Source organism: Bos javanicus, chromosome 27 (assembly GCF_032452875.1).
Source record: "Bos javanicus breed banteng chromosome 27, ARS-OSU_banteng_1.0, whole genome shotgun sequence".
NCBI lineage: Eukaryota > Metazoa > Chordata > Mammalia > Artiodactyla > Bovidae > Bos > Bos javanicus.
In genome coordinates, this window is record NC_083894.1 from 30,906,071 (window position 1) to 30,927,140 (window position 21,070).

The 21,070-nt window shown below is 40.4% G+C and overlaps 1 protein-coding gene and 1 long non-coding RNA gene across 2 annotated transcripts in view; both read left to right on the forward strand.

The window, feature by feature from the left end:
- The window catches only part of UNC5D (unc-5 netrin receptor D), a 643,560-nt gene that overhangs the window by 188,234 nt on the left and 434,256 nt on the right, over window positions 1-21,070 (forward strand). The gene's annotated exons all lie outside the window — the stretch shown is intronic.
- Window positions 2,056-2,933, forward strand: LOC133240142 (uncharacterized). Its single transcript, XR_009734129.1, has 2 exons — window positions 2,056-2,145; window positions 2,677-2,933. It is a non-coding gene; the product is annotated as an uncharacterized LOC133240142 (long non-coding RNA).

The following is a 21,070-nucleotide window of genomic DNA, read 5'->3' on the forward strand; positions in this document are numbered from 1 at the left end:
CTAGTGATTTGTGTGTATTTTAAATTAAATGGGCATGCTGCAAATTTCAGTCATTTAAAAAAACCAAGTACTATTTAGTAATAAAAAAGTTCACTTTATATCAATTAATTCATCTCACCCTGTAAGAATGAATTTGCTCTGATCACTTGGAAGTGGTCAAGCACAAAATAGGTTTCTGTGAAGACCTTCTGGCATTTCCAGCCCTTTAGGTGGCGATAGAGACAACACTGCCTTCTTTTTTTTTTTTTTCAAAGGCCTTAATAGTCAAATAGCTCTTACAAGTTGTGGCTTAAATTAACAATTTGGCTTGACTGCTATCATCCCACGATTCTGATACCTTATTCTCTAGAGAGTGAGCACTTCTATTTTGTTTCACATTCAACCTGAAGTGAAGGGTTTGCCCATCAATTTTCAAGCCACGTATTTTCTGCTATCTTTGGGAATTTGTTTACACGCTTACTTCTACATCTGGGCATCACAAATGTACATGCATACGTATGTCAAAAGTTAGTATATTTAACATCTGTGTCTGTTTAAAAGATAAGAAAAACTGTGAGTTGGAACTGAGATTGCTTTAATTACAGAATAAAAGCTTTTCATTGATCTTAATTCAATATAACAGATTTAAATTTTAATCCTAAAACCTGGGTGTAGACACAATTGATTGCCTTCCCAGTAGGGGTTCCTCTTTGCCAGCAGAGCTATCCTCAACTCTAGGGCTGAGTGATGCAATGCTTTCTTCTTTTGAAGCCCCAGCAGCCAGGGAAAAGGCATATTCCCCAATGAGACCTGAGGGGAAGTCCAGCAATAGGGTCTGAGTGTAGACAGCTTGGGAACCACGAGACATGTTTTTCTTATGATCAAAACAGCCATGTATGGAGCAACTGTCTTTTTTTTCCGTCTTTGGATAGGATTAAAAGCATGTGATGCCTGGAGCGGTGGCAGCCTCTTTTGACCATGAAAATTAAACCTGATGATAAACAAGCAGAAAGATGGAAAGAGATGGATCTTTAATGATAACACTGGGCAGTTATATTAATGTTGGGAGCCACTTGCTCCCTCCCTTTCTAATGTAAGGTTTAAGCCATTTTTGATTAAGATTTTGTTTCTTAAGGCAAAAAAAAAAAAAAAAAGCCAATACACTGGGAAAATTAATTTAAGCATCCAAATGCATTTATAATAAATTTACCTTTAAAATGTTCATTTTAAGTGTGGGCTTACGTGCATACTCTGGTGAAGTATTCCAGCTAGTATCTGAATTGAGACAACAGATATTTACCACTGGGCTTAACAATCAAGCTATTCATTGTCCTGGATTTTACTAACCTCAATTAAGGCAAAATTTTGTTAACAGGATTCTTTGTCCTTTACTGACCTTTTCTCTTCCTTCCTGATAGGCCTAACCAGAGATGGAGTTTTCATTTTTTTGGTTCATAAAGCAAAACCCTACATTCATCTCTCCTAATTGTGTTTTCCTTTGGGTCATGAAAGCAACAGAAATTGATATGTTGGATTTTTATCAATGCAGATGTCATTTGAGTAGTCAATGCAAACTTCCTAGGCCAGCTTTTGTGGACAGTGATAAATTTGGACAGTTTTGTAAGCATTCTATCAGCATCACCATCTCCCCCCACACTCAAAACTACAGTAATAGTTGTTTACAACCCCCTCCTGTTCACTTTCAGGAGTGATGGAGAAAGTTAGGAGTCTGTGATTGTCATGGTTGCCATGATTTCTGGGTTATTTGCCTTCCTGAGTCATGTATGCTTACGCAGTGGAATATATATAAATGATATAAAATCTCTATTCATTAGCACTAGGAGTCCCCAGGGTGAGTCAGTCCAACTGTTGTATTGGCACCAGTAATACAATTTACATTCTTAATAGTCCCTAGAATTACCAGAAATAAACACCAGGATTGCATCATCCTTGGGATGTTAGCTCAGACCAGCTCTTATAAAAGAGCTATGCTGTTGTTTCGTTGCTAAGTTGGGTCCAACTCTTTTGTGACCTCATGGACTGTAGCCCTCCAGGCTTTTCTGTCCATGGGATTTCCCAAGCAAGGATACTGGAGTGAGTTGCCATTTCCTTCTCCAGGGGATCTTCCCGACCCAGAGACTGAACCTGTGTGTCCTCCATTGGCAGGTAGATTCTTTACCTCTGAGCCAGCTTGGAAGCCCTAAAGAGCATACCTTCTTATAAAAGAAGATAAAATACTCATAAATGAAAATAGAACATAGATTCAAACGATTATATAGAGAATGGATAAGCAACAAGATCTTACTATAGAGTATAATATCAGGTGCAGAATCACAGGATATTAAATAAATCAAACTAAAATAGAAAAGAACATAATAAGAATGTATATATGTGTATAACTAAATCACTTTGCTGTACAGCAGAAATTAACACAGTAAAGCAACTATACTTGAATTAGAAAATAAATTGAGCAAAGTCCACTTAACCATGACACAGATACTGCTAAAAACATGGGGGGAAGAGGCCGAGAGAGAAATAGTAGATGTGATGGTTCTGAGATTAGAAGGAAAATTTATGTCTGCTTGCATATCTCTTGTAAAGCCTTCCCATCATCAGAGATTTTCTTTTAAAAAAGTTGTAAGAGGGAAAGAGGCATTCCTTGTTCCAATTTCATTCTTCTCTTTTCCTTCCTGAAAGGTGGTACGGATAACTTACGCTGAACGATGTTGGATTCGTGATCTCTGAAGAAGAAGGTTTAGCTTCAGGACCAGGGACCAGACTTGATCGCTCAAGAGCCTTTGTGTAGCAGAATTTTATCAAAGTGAAAGAGGATGTAGAAAGCTTCTGGCATAGACATCAGAAGGGGGACAGAGATTGCCCCACTCCCTAGTCTTACCAAGGGAGCTATATACTTTTTTAATTGGTTATTACAGTAAATCAAAAGAATGTCTCAAGGCTGTAAAGATTTTACTAGACCCACTCCCAGAATTTACATTTTAAAATAACAGGATTAGTCAGAAGGTTTTCAAGGAGGAGAAACTGTTCTCAAGCAGGATACACTGTTATATAATACTTACTAAAGAGTTTAAGCTGAGTTATTTTGTTGTGTAATCATCAGCTCTGGACTTAAAGAAAAAACCATTTTATGTGACTAAGACTAAGGAATGTAGGGAAAAAAAAGTTTGTCCTTTTCTTCTCCTTGAGAATGCCAGACCCCTATCTCCTCTTCGAGAGCCCTGGACCCCTCTCTCCTCCTCAGGGACCCCAGACTTCTTATCAACCTACCTAGAAATTGACTCTCATTTCCCCCTTTTCTTTTAGGAGAATTACATTACCAAGGGATAGGGATATCGTTTTCGTTCCATAACTACTTCCTGTTTTGAAGGGTATCATTCCTAAATTGTTGAGGCAACATAAGTCTCCTAACTCTCACATTGAGGGTCTCTGATCCAGGGGCCCCAAGTAATAGTTGGAGGAGGCTGTGGCACTCCCAGAAGCCTGGACAACCAATTGTAACTTCAAAGCTTTTAGACGGTTAGAAACAAACCACATTTTACAATTACAGATGTAAGGCAAAACAGTCATTAACCCGAGTTAAAACATAATCAAAGGTAAAAGTTACATTTTGTTGATAGTTACAGTAGAGTAGATCTTGGACCAGAAGGGAATCTTACAAAATCCCTGTGCAGGCTGAGATCATCACCTGAGTCATCATATTCTAGAAGAAATTAAAGAGAAAACATGTCTGATATTTATGAGCCTTCTAGAATGAATGCCTTGAATGAAAATAGATAGCCAGACCCTTTTGGAAGCTTTCAAAAGAAACGGGCACAGTGGGCATTGTCCTGTGTAGATACTGCCATTCTTTATGCTTACTTTCAACTGTTAGACTGTCCTCTTAGTGAAATGTGAGAAATATTGATCTTAATTTTGCCTTGTAAATTATGGATTTGACTTGGACGGCTTTTGCACAGTTGCATACCTTGGCACTCAGATCGGTCTTTGTATGATTGCATTTCTGCCCCATTATTCTCCTTCCAAGTGGGTCACCCAAAGGCTCCACATCTCAGTGTTAAAATCTAATCTGCAAGGAATCTGGTCTGATAATGCCATGTTGAGAGGCTTACAGAAAATGGGATGTGTCTCTCAGTGTCTCCTATCCTTCTAGGTTGGAATTTGAAATTTATGCTAACTCTCTGTTCTTATGAGACCCTAGCAGATTGGTTTTCTTGGGCCATCCACCCCCCTGACCAGTGCATTTGTCTGGTAATGGCTTTCATCTTCAACCCTCCAAATGCAGGAGGCATTAGGATTCTCCATCAGAAGCCTGTGTGATTATCCTTCCTTTCTTCCTACCACTTACTCTTCCATCTTTATTACCCTTAACCCTTCTTTGCCCACAAAGAATAGTGAGAGGTTGAGAACTGTAATTGTTAAGGCATTGGGGGGAGTTGGATGCCCCTCAAATGATTCCATCCTGTTCTTTGTTCATCTAGGAATTCTGCATGAGTGTGGTAGCCCTCTTGGATTTTAAGGATCCAATGCTCATTGCTATTGTCACCCCAATCTTGGGAAACCACACCCTTGTGAGCATTTATTTTGGCTCATAAACCTGTTCCTTCCTCCCAGCGTCATTGTCAGATCTGCTGAGTCATTGCGAGGCAGGCATTAGCAGGTCCTCAGCGGCAGGGAATATATGAGTTAACGTTTGTTAAGTGTTCGCTGTTTCTGCTTCCTGTCACCTGTATTTATTAATCAGACCAGGTCATCACATTCCACTGTGTAAATCACAGGTGTGAAAGCCTACGTCATTTGTCATGCTCTCCCCTGTTGCTGAAACTCCTTGGTCAGCAAGCTCTCGTCGCCATGTCACGTTTATATGAGCTCCATTCAGGCCAGCTTCTCAGTGGAGATGCTGTGTGTTAATGTGTTTGGGTTGCTGGGTATCGTGGGCAGTCAGGATGGGCGGAGGAGGGGTGCTTCTGGATCCAGCCTGGAGTGTTATTGTTCTCGCCATTCCAAGGGCCACCATGTCGCATCTACTATCAGTGACAACATACTAGTCACTGGAAACAGCCTTGAGAAGTACTGGAAGCACAAGAAAGGGTAAATACTTCAGTGTCTGGAATTCAGCTACAGTAAGAACAGTCTGCTGCTGATGTGGAGGATTATCTCAGAAAGGATAGTCATCACCGTCTTCTTCAACCATCCCCAGAATGACTCAGTTCAGTTCAGTTGGTCAGTCGTGTCCAACTCTTTGCAACTCCATGGACTGCAGCACGCCAGGCTTCCCTGTCCATCGCCAACTTCCGGAGCTTGCTCAAACTCATGTCATCAAGTCAATGATGCCATCCAACTATTTCATCCTCTGTCGTCCTCTTCTCCTCCTCCTGCCTTTGATCTTTCCCAGCATCAGGGTCTTTTCCAGTGAGTCAGTTCTTCACATCATGTAGCCAAAGTATGATTGCTGCTGCTGCTGCTAAGTCGCTTCAGTTGTGTCTGATTCTGTGCGACCCCATAGACGGCAGCCCACCAGGCTCCCCCATCCCTGGGATTCTCCAGGCAAGAACACTGGAGTGGGTTGCCATTTCCTTCTCCAATGCATGAAAGTGAAAAGTGAAAGTGAAGTTGCTCAGTTGTGTCTGACTCTTAGCGACCCCATGGACTGCAGCCTATCAGGCTCCTCCGTCCATGGGGTTTTCCAGGCAAGAGTACTGGAGTGGGGTGCCATTGCCTTCTCCGAAAGTATCATTAGACCAAGCTAAATCCACATAGTCACTCTTGGTGGGGCAGGGTGCCCTGTTCCTGAGCCATCTTACCCTCTGGTCCCTCCTCTAACTTTTCTCCATATCCTCCCACCGAATCTTATCTCCTGCCAGCTCTCAGGTTTGCTGCCTGGAGATGCCATGTGGGTGTTGACATGCGCTGCCTGCAGTTGTTCTGCTAGGCTGAGGTCCTGCAGATGGTGTTCCCTCTCCAGGCATGGCTCTCTAGAGCCTGAGACGGCCTGGGAGAGGACGTGAAGTCCCCATAGCCTCTCTCATACTGAAAACAGAAAGACATTCCAGTAAATGGTAACTTCTGGAACGTCTGTTAGAAAACGCAAGGGTTTGTGGAGATGTGGTGGAAGAGAGGGTTTGCCCAACATGGTTAGAAATTTCTAGAGGACTAGGCCCCTTCATCAGAGAAGGCAGTGGTACCCCACTCCAGTACTCTTGCCTGGAAAATCCCATGGATGGAGGATCCTGGTGGGCTGCAGTCCATGGAGTCACTAAGAGTCGGACAGGACTGAGCGACTTCACATTCACTTAACACTTTCATGCATTGGAGATGGAAATGACAACCCACTCCAGTGTTCTTTGCCTGGAGAATCCCAGGGACGGGGGAGCCTGGTGGGCTGCCGTCTCTGGGGTAGCACAGAGTCAGACACGACTGAAGCGACTTAGCAGCAGCAGCAGCGGCAGGCCTCTTCATGGTTTGGGAAGAGGCTGGGAGAGGTGATCAAATTTGAGGCACATATTTGAGGGACATACTACCATCCTGATGCCCAGCAGTGGGTTTGAGAAGGAAGAGGAGAAATAGATACTAGTTATAAAGGGAGCAGGAGGAGAAGGGGGAAACAGAGGCTGAGATGGTTGGATGGCATCACTGACTCAACGGACATGAGTTTGAGCAAACTTCAGGAGATACTGAAGAACAGGGAAGCCTGGTGTACTGTAGTTCATGGGGTTGATTTAGCGACTTAGCGGACATGACTTAGTGACTGAGCAACAACATAAAGCGAGCAGGGTTCTGGGGTGCGTGGATTTGGGAGAAAACTGGGGTTGCAGAGTATCTATACTTTTGCTCCGCACATTATGACCTGGGAAGAGCAGATGTGATCACCTAGTAGAGTCTTAGAAATGAAGATTCTTAGGCCCTATCCCAGAACTGTATCAAATTAGAATCTGCACCCAAAAAATTTGCATTAGTGTATAGGTGATTTACAGTGGTGTTAGTTTCAGGTGTAAAGCAAAGTGAATCCGTTATACATATATGTGTATATGTCCACATATACATATCCTTGTTAAAAAAATTTAGAATCTGCATTTTAACATGATTTCCCAGATGACCTTTAGACACTTAAATTTGATCCATGCTGGTCTGTGCTAATAGTGGCTAAAGGGACTTTATATGTTAGGCTCTTGTGCCTTATATTCTTACCTACAAAATGAGAATTATTGTAGCTGCTTTACTATTGTTATAAATACTTTTAAAATAAAGCACTCATGCAACCAGAAACATTTTTGAAACCAGTATGTGATCAGTGAGCTGTCAAGAGTTCAGAGACTTCCTACAAGGAATCTCATTTTCAATCTTGGCAGCAATTCCAAGCCAAGTGATGGTAGCTGCTCTCACCCAGATGATGTTGAAAAGAGGAGTCATTAGAAGTCAAAGATGGGAGAGAGGGGTGGTGTGTGTCTTAGAAATCAGGCAGTATATGATAAGTATACATTGGTTCCCAATAAAAATGAGCCCTAAACTCTAATTTATACATTGCGTTGTTGTGAAATTTCAGCAGTCCGATGGACCAGATCTCAGCAGTGCTTGTGGAATCATGCTGACTGTATGGTTTGATCCATTGACTTTAAGTTGCCTTCAGAGACTTCCCTGGTGGTCCAGTGGTTAAGGCTTTGACTTCCAACACAGGGGGTGCAGGTTCCATCCCTGGTCAGGGGCTAAGATCCCACATGCCTTGTGGCCAACAAGCCAAAACAAAACAGGAGAAATATTCTGACAAATTCAATAAACACTTTGAAAATTGTCCACATAAAAAAAAATCCGGAAAAATATTACATAGAAAGGTGACCTGGCAATGGCAGTATGTATTTTATGCTAATTGGAAATAACCAATGTTAGATGTGCAAGGAGTTTTAAAAATATTTCCCTAAATGTGTTATTTCCATAAAGATGCATGTTTCTTTGGTAATGAAGGTTCCTCTAATGTTAAACTGTTTCCAGAAGTTGACATTCTCTGTTTACAACTTTTTTTTTTTTTTTACAAGTTCTGAAATCACATTATCACAGTTGATTCATTTTCTAATTTTCAACTTCATTTCTAGTTACAGCTCTGACCAGCTTTTAGCACTTCTTCCCTGAAGGAAAATATTATTACATGTGACTATATCTTTCCTTTTGGTGTGCTGAACTGGAGTATATAAAAATAATATCTGTGTGAATAAAATTTGCTGAATTTAGAATTCTGACATACGTAACTCAGAGTTTTAGTTGTATTCTAGGTTTGCAGATTTAAGTAGACTGAAAAGATAAATGTGCAATTAAATGTTTCTGAGCATTCTCTATTTATTAATATAGTATTCATTTAATTTAATTATGAAGTACAAGTTGATTCAGAAGCTTTTATCTCTCCTTCCGTTTTATTATATCTTACCTTTGTTAGAAAATAGTGCCTCTGATGGAGAAGGCAATGGCACCCCACTCCAGGGTTCTTGCCTGGAGAATCCCAGGGAGAGGGAAGCCTGGTGGGCTGCCGTCTATGGGGTCGCACAGAGTCGGACACAACTGAAGTGACTTAGCAGTAGCAGCAGTGCCTCTGATAGGACTAGAGATAACAGCTTGGTCCTCCAGATTATAATTATTAATACCTTTTACTTCTTTAAAAAAACAGATCATCATGCTAAGTGAAGTAAGCCAGCAGACACTATCATACAAAATCACTTGTAAGTATAATCTTAAAAAAAAAATGATACAAATGCATTTATTTACAAAATGGAAAGAGATCCACAGATGTAAAAAACAAACTTATGGTAACCAAAGGGGAAAGGACAGGGAAGGATAAATTAGGTGTTTGGAATTAACAGATATTAACCCTATGTAAAACAGAGAAACAACAAGGGCCTGCTGTATAGCACAGGGAACTATATTCAGTGTCTTGTAATCTGTAATGGAAAAAATATGTATATACACACACATATATATTAGCTGGAATCGCTGTGCTATACACCTGAAATAAACACAGCATTGTAAATCAACTGGAATTAAAAAAAAAAAACCACTGAACCTTCAACAATGTAAGTTGCTGTGGGCTGAGTCACTTCCGTCGTGTCCCACTCTGTGCGACCCCATAGACGGCAGCCCACCAGGCTCCTTCGTCCATGGGATTTTCCAGGCAAGAGTACTGAAGTGGGTTGCCATTTCCTTCTCTGAATGTAAGTTGAATGCTATACAAAAGATGACGGTAGTTGGTAAACATTAATCATTTTTACATTGCATAATGGAGTATTGATAAATGATACATAGTCTTAAGAATTCATGGGAAATACATATTTTCAAGGATATCTTTACAGTGATAAAACTTAGTCACCCTAATTTTCTAAGACTGTGCTTTATCTGTCCTTTAAGCTAGTCCTGAAAGATTAGAGGAGAGTCACTTGGCACAGAAAAGTTTACAGAGTAAAGGACACTCCTGCCTCAACTTTCAAAAATGCACTTTGCACAGAGCATTTGGTACTGAGGGAGGAGAGAAAGGAGCGGGAGGTACTTCAGTTTCCTTGAAGGGCTTTGTGAAGACTTTGACAGGACTTGAGATGACCTTCTAGATTTAGGAAACAGAAGAGTAAGGAAAACACATGAGCAAAGTCCCACAGGGGGTCAGTCGCCGTGAGGATGCTCAGTTCAGTTCAGTTCAGTTATTCAGTCGTGTCTGATTCTTTGCAACCCCATGGACTGCAGCACACCAGGCTTCGCTGTCCATCACCAACTCCTGGAGCTTGCTCAAACTATGTCCATCGAGTCAGTGATGCCATCCAACCATCTCATCCTCTATCATCCCCTTCCTCTCCTGCCTTCAATCTTTCACAGCATCAGGGGCTTTTCCAAAGAGTCAGTTCTTTGCATCAGGAGGCCAAATATTGGATCTTCAGCTTCAGCATCAGTCCTTCCATGAATATTCAGGACTGGTTTCCTTTAGAATGGACTGGTTGGATCTCCTTGCAATCCAAGGGACTCTCTAGAGTCTTCTCCAACACCATAGTTCAAAAGCATCAATTTTTCTGTGTTCAGCTTTCTTTATGGTCCAACTTTCATATCCATACATGACATACATGACTACCATAGCTTTGACTAAATGGACCTTTGTTGACAAAGTAATGTCTCTGCTTTTTAATATGCTATCTAGGTTGGTCATAGCTTTTCCTCCATGGAGCAAGTGTCTTTTAATTTCATGGCTGCAGTCACCATCTGCAGTGGTTTTGCAGTCTAAGAAAAGAAAGTCTGTGACTATTTCCATCATTGCCACATCTATTTTCCATAAAGTGATGGGACCGGATGCCATGACCTTAGTTTTTTGAATGTTAAGTTTTAAGCCAGCTTTTTCAGTCTCCCCTTTCACTTTCATCAAGAGGCTCTTTAGTTCTGCTTCGCTTTCTGCCATAAGGGTGGTGTCATCTGCATATCTGAGGTTATTGATATTTCTCCCAGCAATCTTGATTCCAGCTTGTGCTTCATCCAGCCCAGCATTTCGCATGATGTGCTCTGCACATAAGGTAAATAAACAGGCTAACAATATACAGCCTTGACATACTCCTTTCCCAATTTGGAACCAGTCTGTTCCATGTCCAGTTCTAACTGTTGCTTCTTGATCTGCAAACAGATTTCTCAGGAGGCAGATAAGGTGGTCTGATATTCCCATCTCTTGAAGAATTTTTCACAGTTTGTTGTGATCCATGCAGTCAAAGGTTTTGGCGTAGTCATTGAAGCAGAAGTAGATGTTTTTCTGTAACTCTTTTGAGTTTTCTGTGATCCAACTTGAGTTTTCCAAATTTGCTGGTGTATTGAGTGCAGCACTTTCACAGCATCATCTTTTAGAATTTGAAAGAGCTCAACTGGAATTCCATCACCTACACTAGCTTTGTTCATAGTGATGCTTCCTAAGGGCCACTTGACTTCACGTTCCAGGACGTCTGGCTTTAGGTGAGTGATCACACCATTGTGGTTATCTGGGTCATGAATAACTTTTTTGTGTAGTTCTTGTATTCTTGCCACCTTTCCTTAATATCTTCTGCTTCTGTTAGGTTCATGGTGTTTCTATCCTTTATTTTGCCCATCTTAGCATAAAATGTTCCCTTTCTATCTCTAATTTTCTTGAAGAGATCTCTCTTTTTTTCCCATTCCATTGTTTTCTTCTATTTCTTTGCATTGGAATAACAGGCAAGTTTGGCCTTGGAGTATAAAATGAAGCAGTGCAACAGCTAACAGAGTTTTGCATAACAACATCCTCTTCCAATAACACAAGAGACAACTCTACACATGGACATCAGCAGATGGTCAATACTGAAATCAGATTGATTGTATTCTTTGCAGCCAAAGATGGAGAAGCTCTATACAGTTAGCAAAAACAAGACTAGGAACTGACTGTGGCTCAGATCATGAACTTCTTATTGCAAAATTCAGACTTAAATTGAAGAAAGTATGGAAAGCCACTAGACCATTCAGGTACAACCTAAATCAAATCCGTTACGATTATACAGTAGAAGTGACAAATAGATTCCAGGGATTAGATCTGATAGACAGAGTGCCTGAAGAAGTATGGATGGAGGTTCATGACATTGTACAGGAGACAGGGATCAAGACCATCTGCAAGAAAGAGAAGTGCAAAAAGGCAAAATGGTTGTCTGAGGAGGCCTTACAAATAGCTGAGAAAAGAAGAGAAGCTAAAGGCAAAGGAGAAAAGAAAGTTATATTTATCTGAATGTAGAGTTGCAATGAATAGCCAGGAGAAATAAGATAGCCTTCCTAAGTATGTGTGTAAATATACACACATAAATATAAGTAAAAAACATTTCCTAGTAATATTTTGGGGCATAACTATTTTTGATTGTCCAGTGATACACTTTCAGATAGATACAGCATGCACATACAAACCATTACGCTGAATTTGATCGCTTTCTGAGAAGAATCCCTAGACCACATGATAGAAATAAAGGTTTTTAAAATGGAAGACTAAACTGTAATTATTCCTCTACTTTTAGATCATTTGGTATCAACTGTTTACCTAGGAAAGGTTGTGATCATATCATTTTTGACAAAATCTTTTAATGAAAGTAGTTTAAAAAATTGTTATTTGGAAAGAAACCAACAATATCTGTTTCAAACATGTTCAGATATAATGATTTGTTTTCCGTGTTTCTCTTTTTCTAGTTCACTCAGATTTTAAACATTAAAGAGCTCTTTTGTTCTCTTGCCTTCTTTGTAATTGCTTGTGTTCTTGATCATTTTTAAAAATATATAATGTATAAATGACTATTTCAGAATGCACATCCTTATTTTGAAAATGATAAGAGTCTTAACTCATCAGGTGAAAAAGGACAGGATATAAAAGTCCATTACAACAACCAACATTTTTGTGTATGTTTGTGTGTGGTCTTGTTACGCTGTGTTAAACTACAGTTACACGGCGAGTCAAATCTGGACAGTTAGCCCCAGTGTTACTGCCTTCTGCTGGTGTTTGGTCTTTCCTTTACATGGCTGACAGTGCATGGATGCAATGTGTTATTTAACAGAAAAATAAAGGAAAAGCAGAAACAATATTTCTTGTATTAAATAGAAGCGTATACAACTGTTGAATGCTCCAATGCAGCCACTAATGAAAACTCATACTCACTTGCAAGAGTTTAGAATGTAACCATTTAGATAAGTAGGTAGGTAGAGATAGAAACAGAGAGAGAAAAAAATATCTATTTTTTCCACAAAAACCCATGTATTTAAGTTTCTTAAAATGTATTTGTAATTTAGTTAATGTATAGTTCAGGCCTCTTGGTACATGCCCAGAGTCATATAATCACCCTCACATTTCAAGATGCCAAGCACTTCTGTTATCCCCAGAGGTCTCCCTCCTGTGACCACTTTGTCGTGAATCACTCCCTCCACTCTTTATCTGTGGTATCCACTGATCTCTATCGTTTTGTGTTTTCCAAAATTTCCTGTTTAATTAATAGAGTAGGTAGCCTTTTAAATGTAATTTATTTCACTTATGATAATGCCTTTGTGTTTCGTCCATATTGTGATATGTACTGCTGCTGCTGCTGCTAAGTCACTTCAGTCGTGGTCCGACTCTGTGCGACCCCATAGACGGCAGCCCACCAGCCTTCCCCATCCCAGGGATTCTCTAGGCAAAAACACTGGAATGGGTTGCCATTTCCTTCTCCAGTGCATGAAAGTGAAAAGTCAAAGTGAAGTCGCTCAGTCCTGTCTGACTTCGTGACCCCATGGACTGTAGCCTACCAGGCTCCTCCGCCCATGGGATTTTCCAGGCAAGAGTACTAGTAGTAGTCTATTTCTTCTTATTTCTAAGTTGCATCCCATTGTATGGATGTACTGCAGTTTGTTTATCCAGTCATTGAAAGATATTTGAATTATGTACCATTTTGGACAACTGTGATTAGAAATGCTTTAAAAATTCTCATGCAGGTGTTTCTATGGACCTAAGTGCATTTTTCCTGGATAAATATATATCATTGGAAATGCTAGGTCTTAATGGTAAGTACAGATGAACTTTATTTATAAACAACTCTTCTGCAAACAAGCTATACCCTTTTGCATTCCTGCCGGCAGTGTATGAGAAATCCAGTCTCTAGATCTAGAGAGGTCTGTTGGTATTATTCCTTGGTATTGTCAGCTTTTGTTGTTGTTTTAATTCTTAGGTTTCTAATAGCTAGAATGTCTTATTATGGTCTTATGTTTTCCAAAAACATTTTTGAGAACCTTTTTTTGACATCTGTCTGTCTTATTAGACATACATGTATCTTCTTTGGGGTTGTGTATGCTCATATCTTTCACTTATTTATAAATTGGGAGTTTTGTTATTTTGTGGAATTTTGAGAATTTAAACATTTTCTGAATACAAGGTTGGTTTGTTTTTACTAGATATGCAAGTTGAAAGCAGTTTTTCCAGTCTGGGGCTTGTCTTTTCCTTTTACACCATGTTTAGAAAGTTCTCAACTGTAGCAAAGTCTCATTTATTGAGTTTTTCTTCTGCAATCATAGTTTTTATTTACTATCATATCTAACATCAAAACTAGCTCACCAAACCCAAGGTTCAGTGTATTTTCTTTTATGTTTTCTTTTCTAAAAGGTATAATTTTACATTTTTATACAGATCTACAGTCCACTTTGAATTAATTTTTATACAAAGTGTGATTTATGTGTTTAGGTAGGTTCTTCTCTTTGTTGTTTTCATCTTCTTCATCTTTTTCTTTCCCCATATAGACTATCCAGCTGCTAGAGCACCATTTGTTGAAAAAACTCTTTTCTCCATTGAATTGCCTTTATATTTTGTGAAAAATTAGTTGACTGTATTTGTGTGATTCTATTTCTTGGTTTTCTTTTATGTTCCATTGGGCTGTTTCTCTATTCTTTCACCAATACTGCATTCTCTTGATTACTGTCATTTTACACTAAGTCTTGAAATTGGGTCGGGTGTGTCCAGCTTTGTTCTTTTCAGTATTGTTGACTATTGAGTGCCTTTGCCTTTCCATAGAAATTTTAGATTCAGCATGTCAATATCTACAAAAGAAATGTTGCCAAGACTGGGATTTTGTTGAATCAGTAAAATTCTCCCCAATCAATAAAATTGGGGAGAATTGACATTTTAAGAAAAATGAGTATTCCCGTCCATGAGCAGGGATATCCCTCCATTTGTTTAGGTCTTGGATTTACATTTCACTGAGGATTTATATCTAACTGTGCTTTATAGAAAACCTAGTTAACTCCTACTAGTGTCTAGTATGTTGTAAACATTCAGTATATATGTATTGGATAAAGTAGCAGCTTAGCAAAGATATAATTGATTTTGCCTTTTCTCCTCATACCCTTGAAAGAAGGGGAACCTTTAGGGGATTAAGGAAAGTGCACTTAAAAATTTTTTTTAAGACAAAAGAATCCTTTGGGAAAAGCACTCCAAAACTTATTAAGCTCAGTAGCCAAAATTAAGTTTTGGTATAATAATAATCATCATCATGGTAGTGCCTTTTATCTTTTAAGATTTTCTGATGTGGAGTGTCTTTTTTAAAGTCTTTTGTTGAATTTGTTACATTATTGCTTCTGTTTTATGTTTTTATTTTTTGACCACAAGGCATGTGGGATCTTAGCTGCCCAACCAGGGGTGGAACCAGCATTCCTTGCATTGGAAAGTGAACTCTTAACCACTGGACCACCAGAGAAGTCTCAATAGTACCTTTTACTTTTGAAAGGGAGAAGGTAGCAAGTGGCTTTGTAAGGCAGGGTACGTTTGTTTTTCAAACCATTCCCTGCCCCTGCTCTGCATGTCCCTCCAGCCTGGGCAATGTTAGGAATCTCTGTATGGTGGAGTAGAAGGAGGCTTCAGTGCGCCTCTCTTCCAGTGATTATCCCTTGTTTCATTTCATCAGGACACGTGTGTTTCCAGTGGACTCTTACCCAGACATGCAGTCAAAACAGATAAAAGTAGAGCCGCTCAGGCTGAACTAGACTCCACAGAGATATTTGAAAGCTGTGTATCATGACTGCAATGATGAGAAAACTGAGCCTCAGTGAGATTATATAACTTCCCTAGGGTCACACAACAGATTGTTCTAAAAGTATAAATGGAGTTGCCATCTCCTGATTCTTAGGACAAGGCTCCAAATGACTGCCTTTTCAGATTTTCCTCAACTAAAGTTTATGTTTCTATGGGAACTATGTTTCTTATCTCCCTTGTCTGATATAGTGAGACACATGACTAGACTCAGTCATGTCCGACTCTTTGCAACCCCATGGACTGTAGCCTACCAGAATCTTCCGTCTATGGGATTTTCCAGGCAAGAGTACTGGAGTGGGTTACCATTTCCTTCTCCAGGGGATCCTCCCGACCCAGGAATTGAACCTGGGTTTCCCGTATTGTAGGTAGAGGCTTTACTGTCTGAGCCACCAAGGAAGTCCGACTAGACTCTGTCGTAGCCTTAATATTTGATTCAAGAGGAGGATGTTGGAGGCTCCTCCCCACAGAGTGAAGGAGCCCTCATTGATGGCTAAATATCTACGATGAGTATGTTACTATTTTATGTTTTTCTCCTGATGCAGGTGGAAAATATTGACAGACTTGGAAGAGAGATTCCTGAAAACCAGGTGTCAGATTACTTTAAGGACCCTTCCTGGAACAGGGCAGTGCTTTTCCACCAGGGACCCCTGGCACCCCAGGCAGCAGCGCTGACGCCTCCGGGCTTCCAAAGTTTGTGTTCTCTTTGCAGGAAATGGTCTCCTGCTATCTCTGAATGGAGGGAAGGTCATCCTAAGATATAACAGTTAAGCTGTTTAAACTGGTTGCATTTGCAATTCTTTAGTCACAACTGAAAAAAAAAAAAAAGCACAACCTAAAGTTGAAAATTATGTTTTATTTGGCAGTCTTAAGCGTGGAAAGCAGCCTGGCAGATCACTCTGAGGGACTGCTCTGAAGATGTCAGGGAGGAGCCAGGGTGAATAGGAGTTTCTGCAACAAAATTCAGGGGCTCGGAGCATCAAAAGATGACTATTAATGAAAGAAAACCAGATAGCCCAAGTTAATGAATTTAGCACTGTTTTACGGAAGATGCTGGGCTCATTGAAATCATTCTTCTGAAGTGGGCCTTAGCTAGCTCGGGCCAGTGTCCTGCTTTTCTCGGTCCTGAGGCCCCTCAGGGTGTGCTGCTGTGCACAGCTGCAGAGGCTGACAGCTTGGTGGCAGGAGGCCTGTTTGTCTCCATCCTGAGTTCCCTCCGGGCTCACCATCAGGGGCAGAAGTGGTGGCCGATGGCTTGACGGCTGCAACATCCTTTGTTTGCTGATATTGCAGGTGGCATTCCTTGTCTATAACAGGAATTGGATTTTCTGGGTATTTTGTGAAGATACAGAAGAACTACAGACATACCTGGGATGAGTCGTACCTGAAACTGCAAATACCATTCCTGATTTCAGAGTAGCTGTGTCATCTCTTTTCTAGCCCTCTGTTTCCTGTGGAGCAGAGGCTTTGCGAATGTCACTTTCTCATGTGCAGTGCTGGGCACATAATAGACAGTGACCACATTTTGCCTGAATTGAACGACTTGAGTGAATGGAATGGTTCTTATTTAGATCTCAGGTTGAATGCTACCTCTGTAGAGAAGTCCTCCCTGGCCACCTTACCTGTGCACAGACCCCACGTCACCCTGGATTTCATTACCCAGCTTTACATCTCGTCTTGGAAATAGCACTGACATTGTAGTCCATCTGTATTTACTTATTTATAGAATTTTATTTATTTACAGCTGTGCTGGATCTTCATTGCTGCATAAGGGCTGTCTCTAGTTGCTGTCGCTGGGGCTGCCCGTCATCATGGTGTGTGGGCTTCTCCCTGTGGTGACTCCCCTTGTGGCCGAGCAGAGGCTCTAGCGTGCAGGCTCATTAGTTATGAGCATAGGCTAAGTCGCTCTGGGGCATGTGGGATTTTCCTGGACCAGGTATCGAACCTGTATACCCTCCAGTGGCAGGCAGATTCATAACCACAGGACCACCAGACAAGTCCTTATATTTGTTTGTTTGTCTTTCTTCCTCCTCTAGAATATCATCTCTAGGAGGGCAAGGACTGTGTCCATTTTGCTTACCAATGTGTATGCACAGTACTTAGAAAAGTCCTTGGCATCTTGTGTTAAAAAGTGTGCTGTAGGTGTTCCTCGATTGAATGAATGATGATTCTTTTTTTTTTTTTTTTTTATTTTGAATGATGATTCTTACCGCTTGGAATGATTCTACTCAAAATGAAAGAAGTGATCACATATCACTTAGGTCCTATCCTATCCCTGTGACACTAGGAAAATATTGAAGAGATGGGAAGGGGGTGGTCTTTCTCATTCTCAGAACATCTTTTATTGAGAAAAGTTTGTCATGTGCTGTAGTTGACCTCCTTGTCTTTCCTGATGGTTTTTATACCTGTTACTTTGTTGCTGTCTAAACAGCCTCTGGTAAATATCGGTGTTCTATTTTACATCTACTTTAGCATAAATGCTTCAGGTGTACCTTGAACGCAATATTGGCTCCTAGGTTTCCTGAGAGCCTGCCATGTCCTATTTTTAAAACTCTCCAATGGGCACCAGTGAGGAATATCCTGAAACTGTCCACACTGACAGTAATAGAGATAAAGTGCCCAGATGGGTGGTCTTGCCTCTTCTGATCGGATCTTATGCTAAAAATATAAGCACTACTGGGTTAAGTGAAAACAAATGATTTGGCAGAAACTTCAGAGAGGTTCCCTGGGGCTAAGGCTGCTCCCTGTTTTTAGTGCCTATGTCCTCTGCTCTTTGCATGCAGTGACAGAAAAAAAACATGTACTTCAAATCAGAATGAGCTGGCATCTTATCCTAAACACCAAGGGTTCTTTATGACCACAGGCAGCATACTTAACCTCTCCTTGCCATGGTTTTATCATCTTTAATATGACACAATGGAGTCTTTTTTTTCCAGAATGAGAATCCTAAAAAATGAGTCAATCCATGCAAATAAAGCACTCTGAGCCTTTCAGAAAGAAAATTCTTACAGTAAGATAAGACGTTGGTAGACTGGTCCTTCCGTTCATTGTTCCGATGAGCTTTTCCTACTGAGTAGACGGCTTGCTATCTGGTTGGGGAAACTGCTCTGGTGTGTTCTTCCTGTCTGTCATGCACAACTAGTTAGATGTTTGTTCTAACTCCCAGGTCTAGTCATCTAGAAATAGAACCTGACTCTGACTACACTGAGAGCCACAGAAAACTCTTTGGAGAGGAAGGCAAGTATGCAGTCTACAGAGATAGTTTTACAGCTCACGTGCGGGTCTCGCTGGATTTCTTTTCAGCATAGAAAGTGACCTGGTTCTATTGAATTTCACTGTCAGGGTGGTTTCTTGTTTACCTTGAGTGGCAGCAAAGGCACCAGCTAGCGGATTGTGCCAGGAGCTGTATACAAGAGTTTGGCAGTTCTGCTTTGTTTATTTAAAGGGGCAACAGTGAATTAGTCTGTGCAGTTAATGCAAAACAAATCTACATTAGCCGTGTTCTATGTCCCTGCCTTCTAGATTTCTGAAGATATTCCTCTTAGGTTTCTTAATTAGAGATTCTGATTTCCAGTGCCCCCTTTTTTTGCTGTCTTAGGCAAATTGAAGATGGACAGCTGGAGACTAGGATTTTAACAGACTTTGGCGGGGGGGGAAACCAAAGCCTTTTATCTGTTTGTTCCTTTCCCTCTTAAACTCATTAAAAATATAATCAGAAGCCTGATGCTACCTAGAGCTTTATACAACATCATTTTAAGTGTAAAGATAGCAACTGTCACTGTCCTGATGACAGGCGTTAAATGGGCTGGTGGTTGATGGTGGTGGTGATGATAATGGTGATGATGATGGTTATCCTTTGACTTTCTGCCATCAACTAAGTCACATGACAAAATGTAAAAGGAGATAATTTGATCCTGATGAAAGGGTCTCTCTGCCCAGGGAACTTGTAATCATGCTCCAAGCCCCAAATAGCTAGAGTTCCTCGGATCATCCATTCAACTTAAGAGAAAGCCTGAGATCTTTTCAAATGCTATGTGAAAGTAGTGAGCCTGGCCTAAGAAATCAGAAAACGTGGAACTACTTTAATCCATCTCTTAAATCAGAAGCAGAGAGTTTTTCTTTTTGTTCCTAGTAGAACATTGTAGCATTGAATGTCATAGAGCATAGATATTACATCAGTGGGTCCTAATGCTGGCTGCCCATTAGGCCTATTTCAGGAGCTTTAAGAATTACCTGTGTCCTGTAACCTCAAGGATCCTCAGATTCTTGATTGTGTTCAGACCCAGCTGTGAGTATGTTGTTTGTAAAGCTCCCTAGCTGGTTTTAAAGCACCATTAAGGTGGAGACCCACTTGTTGTGGCATTAACTGATTCTACAAGCTCAATTTCCCTTCATTTCTTTTCTATTAATCTTACTGGATTATCTTCAGTAAAGATATCATAGAAATCCAAAAGAGATCCTAGAACTTCTGATAAAATTATGTTTTTAAGTCACTCATCAGTGGGCATCGAGACTTATGTCTTCTTTGTGATCTCTTGAGTATTTATGTTAAATGTTATAGAAGAGGAAAGATTTTTCCTCTATCTTTCTAGCTTCTTTGATTTCAGTTCAGTTGCTCAGTTGTGTCTGACTCTTTGTGACCCCATGTACTGAAGGACGCCAGGCCTCCCTGTCCATCACCAACTACTGGAGTTTACTCAAACAATCGAGTCAGTGATACCATCCGACAATCTCATCTTCTGTCTTCCCCTTCTCCTCCCACTTTCAATCTTTTGCAGCATCAGGGTCTTTTCAAATGAGCAATTTCTTCATATCAGATAGCCAAAATATTGGAGTTTCAGCTTCAGCATCAGTCCTTCCAATGAATATTCAGGGCTGATTTCTTGTAGGATGGACTGGTTGGATCTCCTTGCAGTCCAAGGGACTCTCAAGAGTCTTCTCCAACATCGCAGTTCAAAAGCATCAATTCCTCAGTGCTCAGCTTTCTTTATAGTCCGACTCACATATCCATACATGACTACTGGAAAAAACCATAGCTTTGATTAGACAGACCTTTTTGGCAAAGTAATGTCTCTGCTTTTTAATATGCTGTCATGGTTGGTCATAGCTTTTCTTCCAAAGAGCAAGAGTCTTTTAATTTCATGGCTGCAGTCACCATCTGCAGTGATTTTGGAGCCCAAAATAATAAAGTCTCTCACTGTTTCCATTGTTTCCCCATCTATTTGCCATGAAGTGATGGGACCAAATGCCATGATCTTAGTTTTCTGAATGTTGAGTTTTAAGCCAACTTTTTCAGTCTCCTCTTTCACTTACATCAAGAGGCTCTTTAGTTCTTCTTGGCTTTCAGCCATAAGGGTGGTATCATCTGCATATCTGAGGTTATTGATATTTCTCCTGGCAATCTTGATTCCAGCTTGTGCTTCATCCAGCCCAGTGTTTCTCATGATGTACTCTGCATATAAGTTAAATAAGCAGGGTGACAATATACAGTGTTGACATACTCCTTTCCCAATTTGGAACCAGTCTGTTATTCCATGTCCA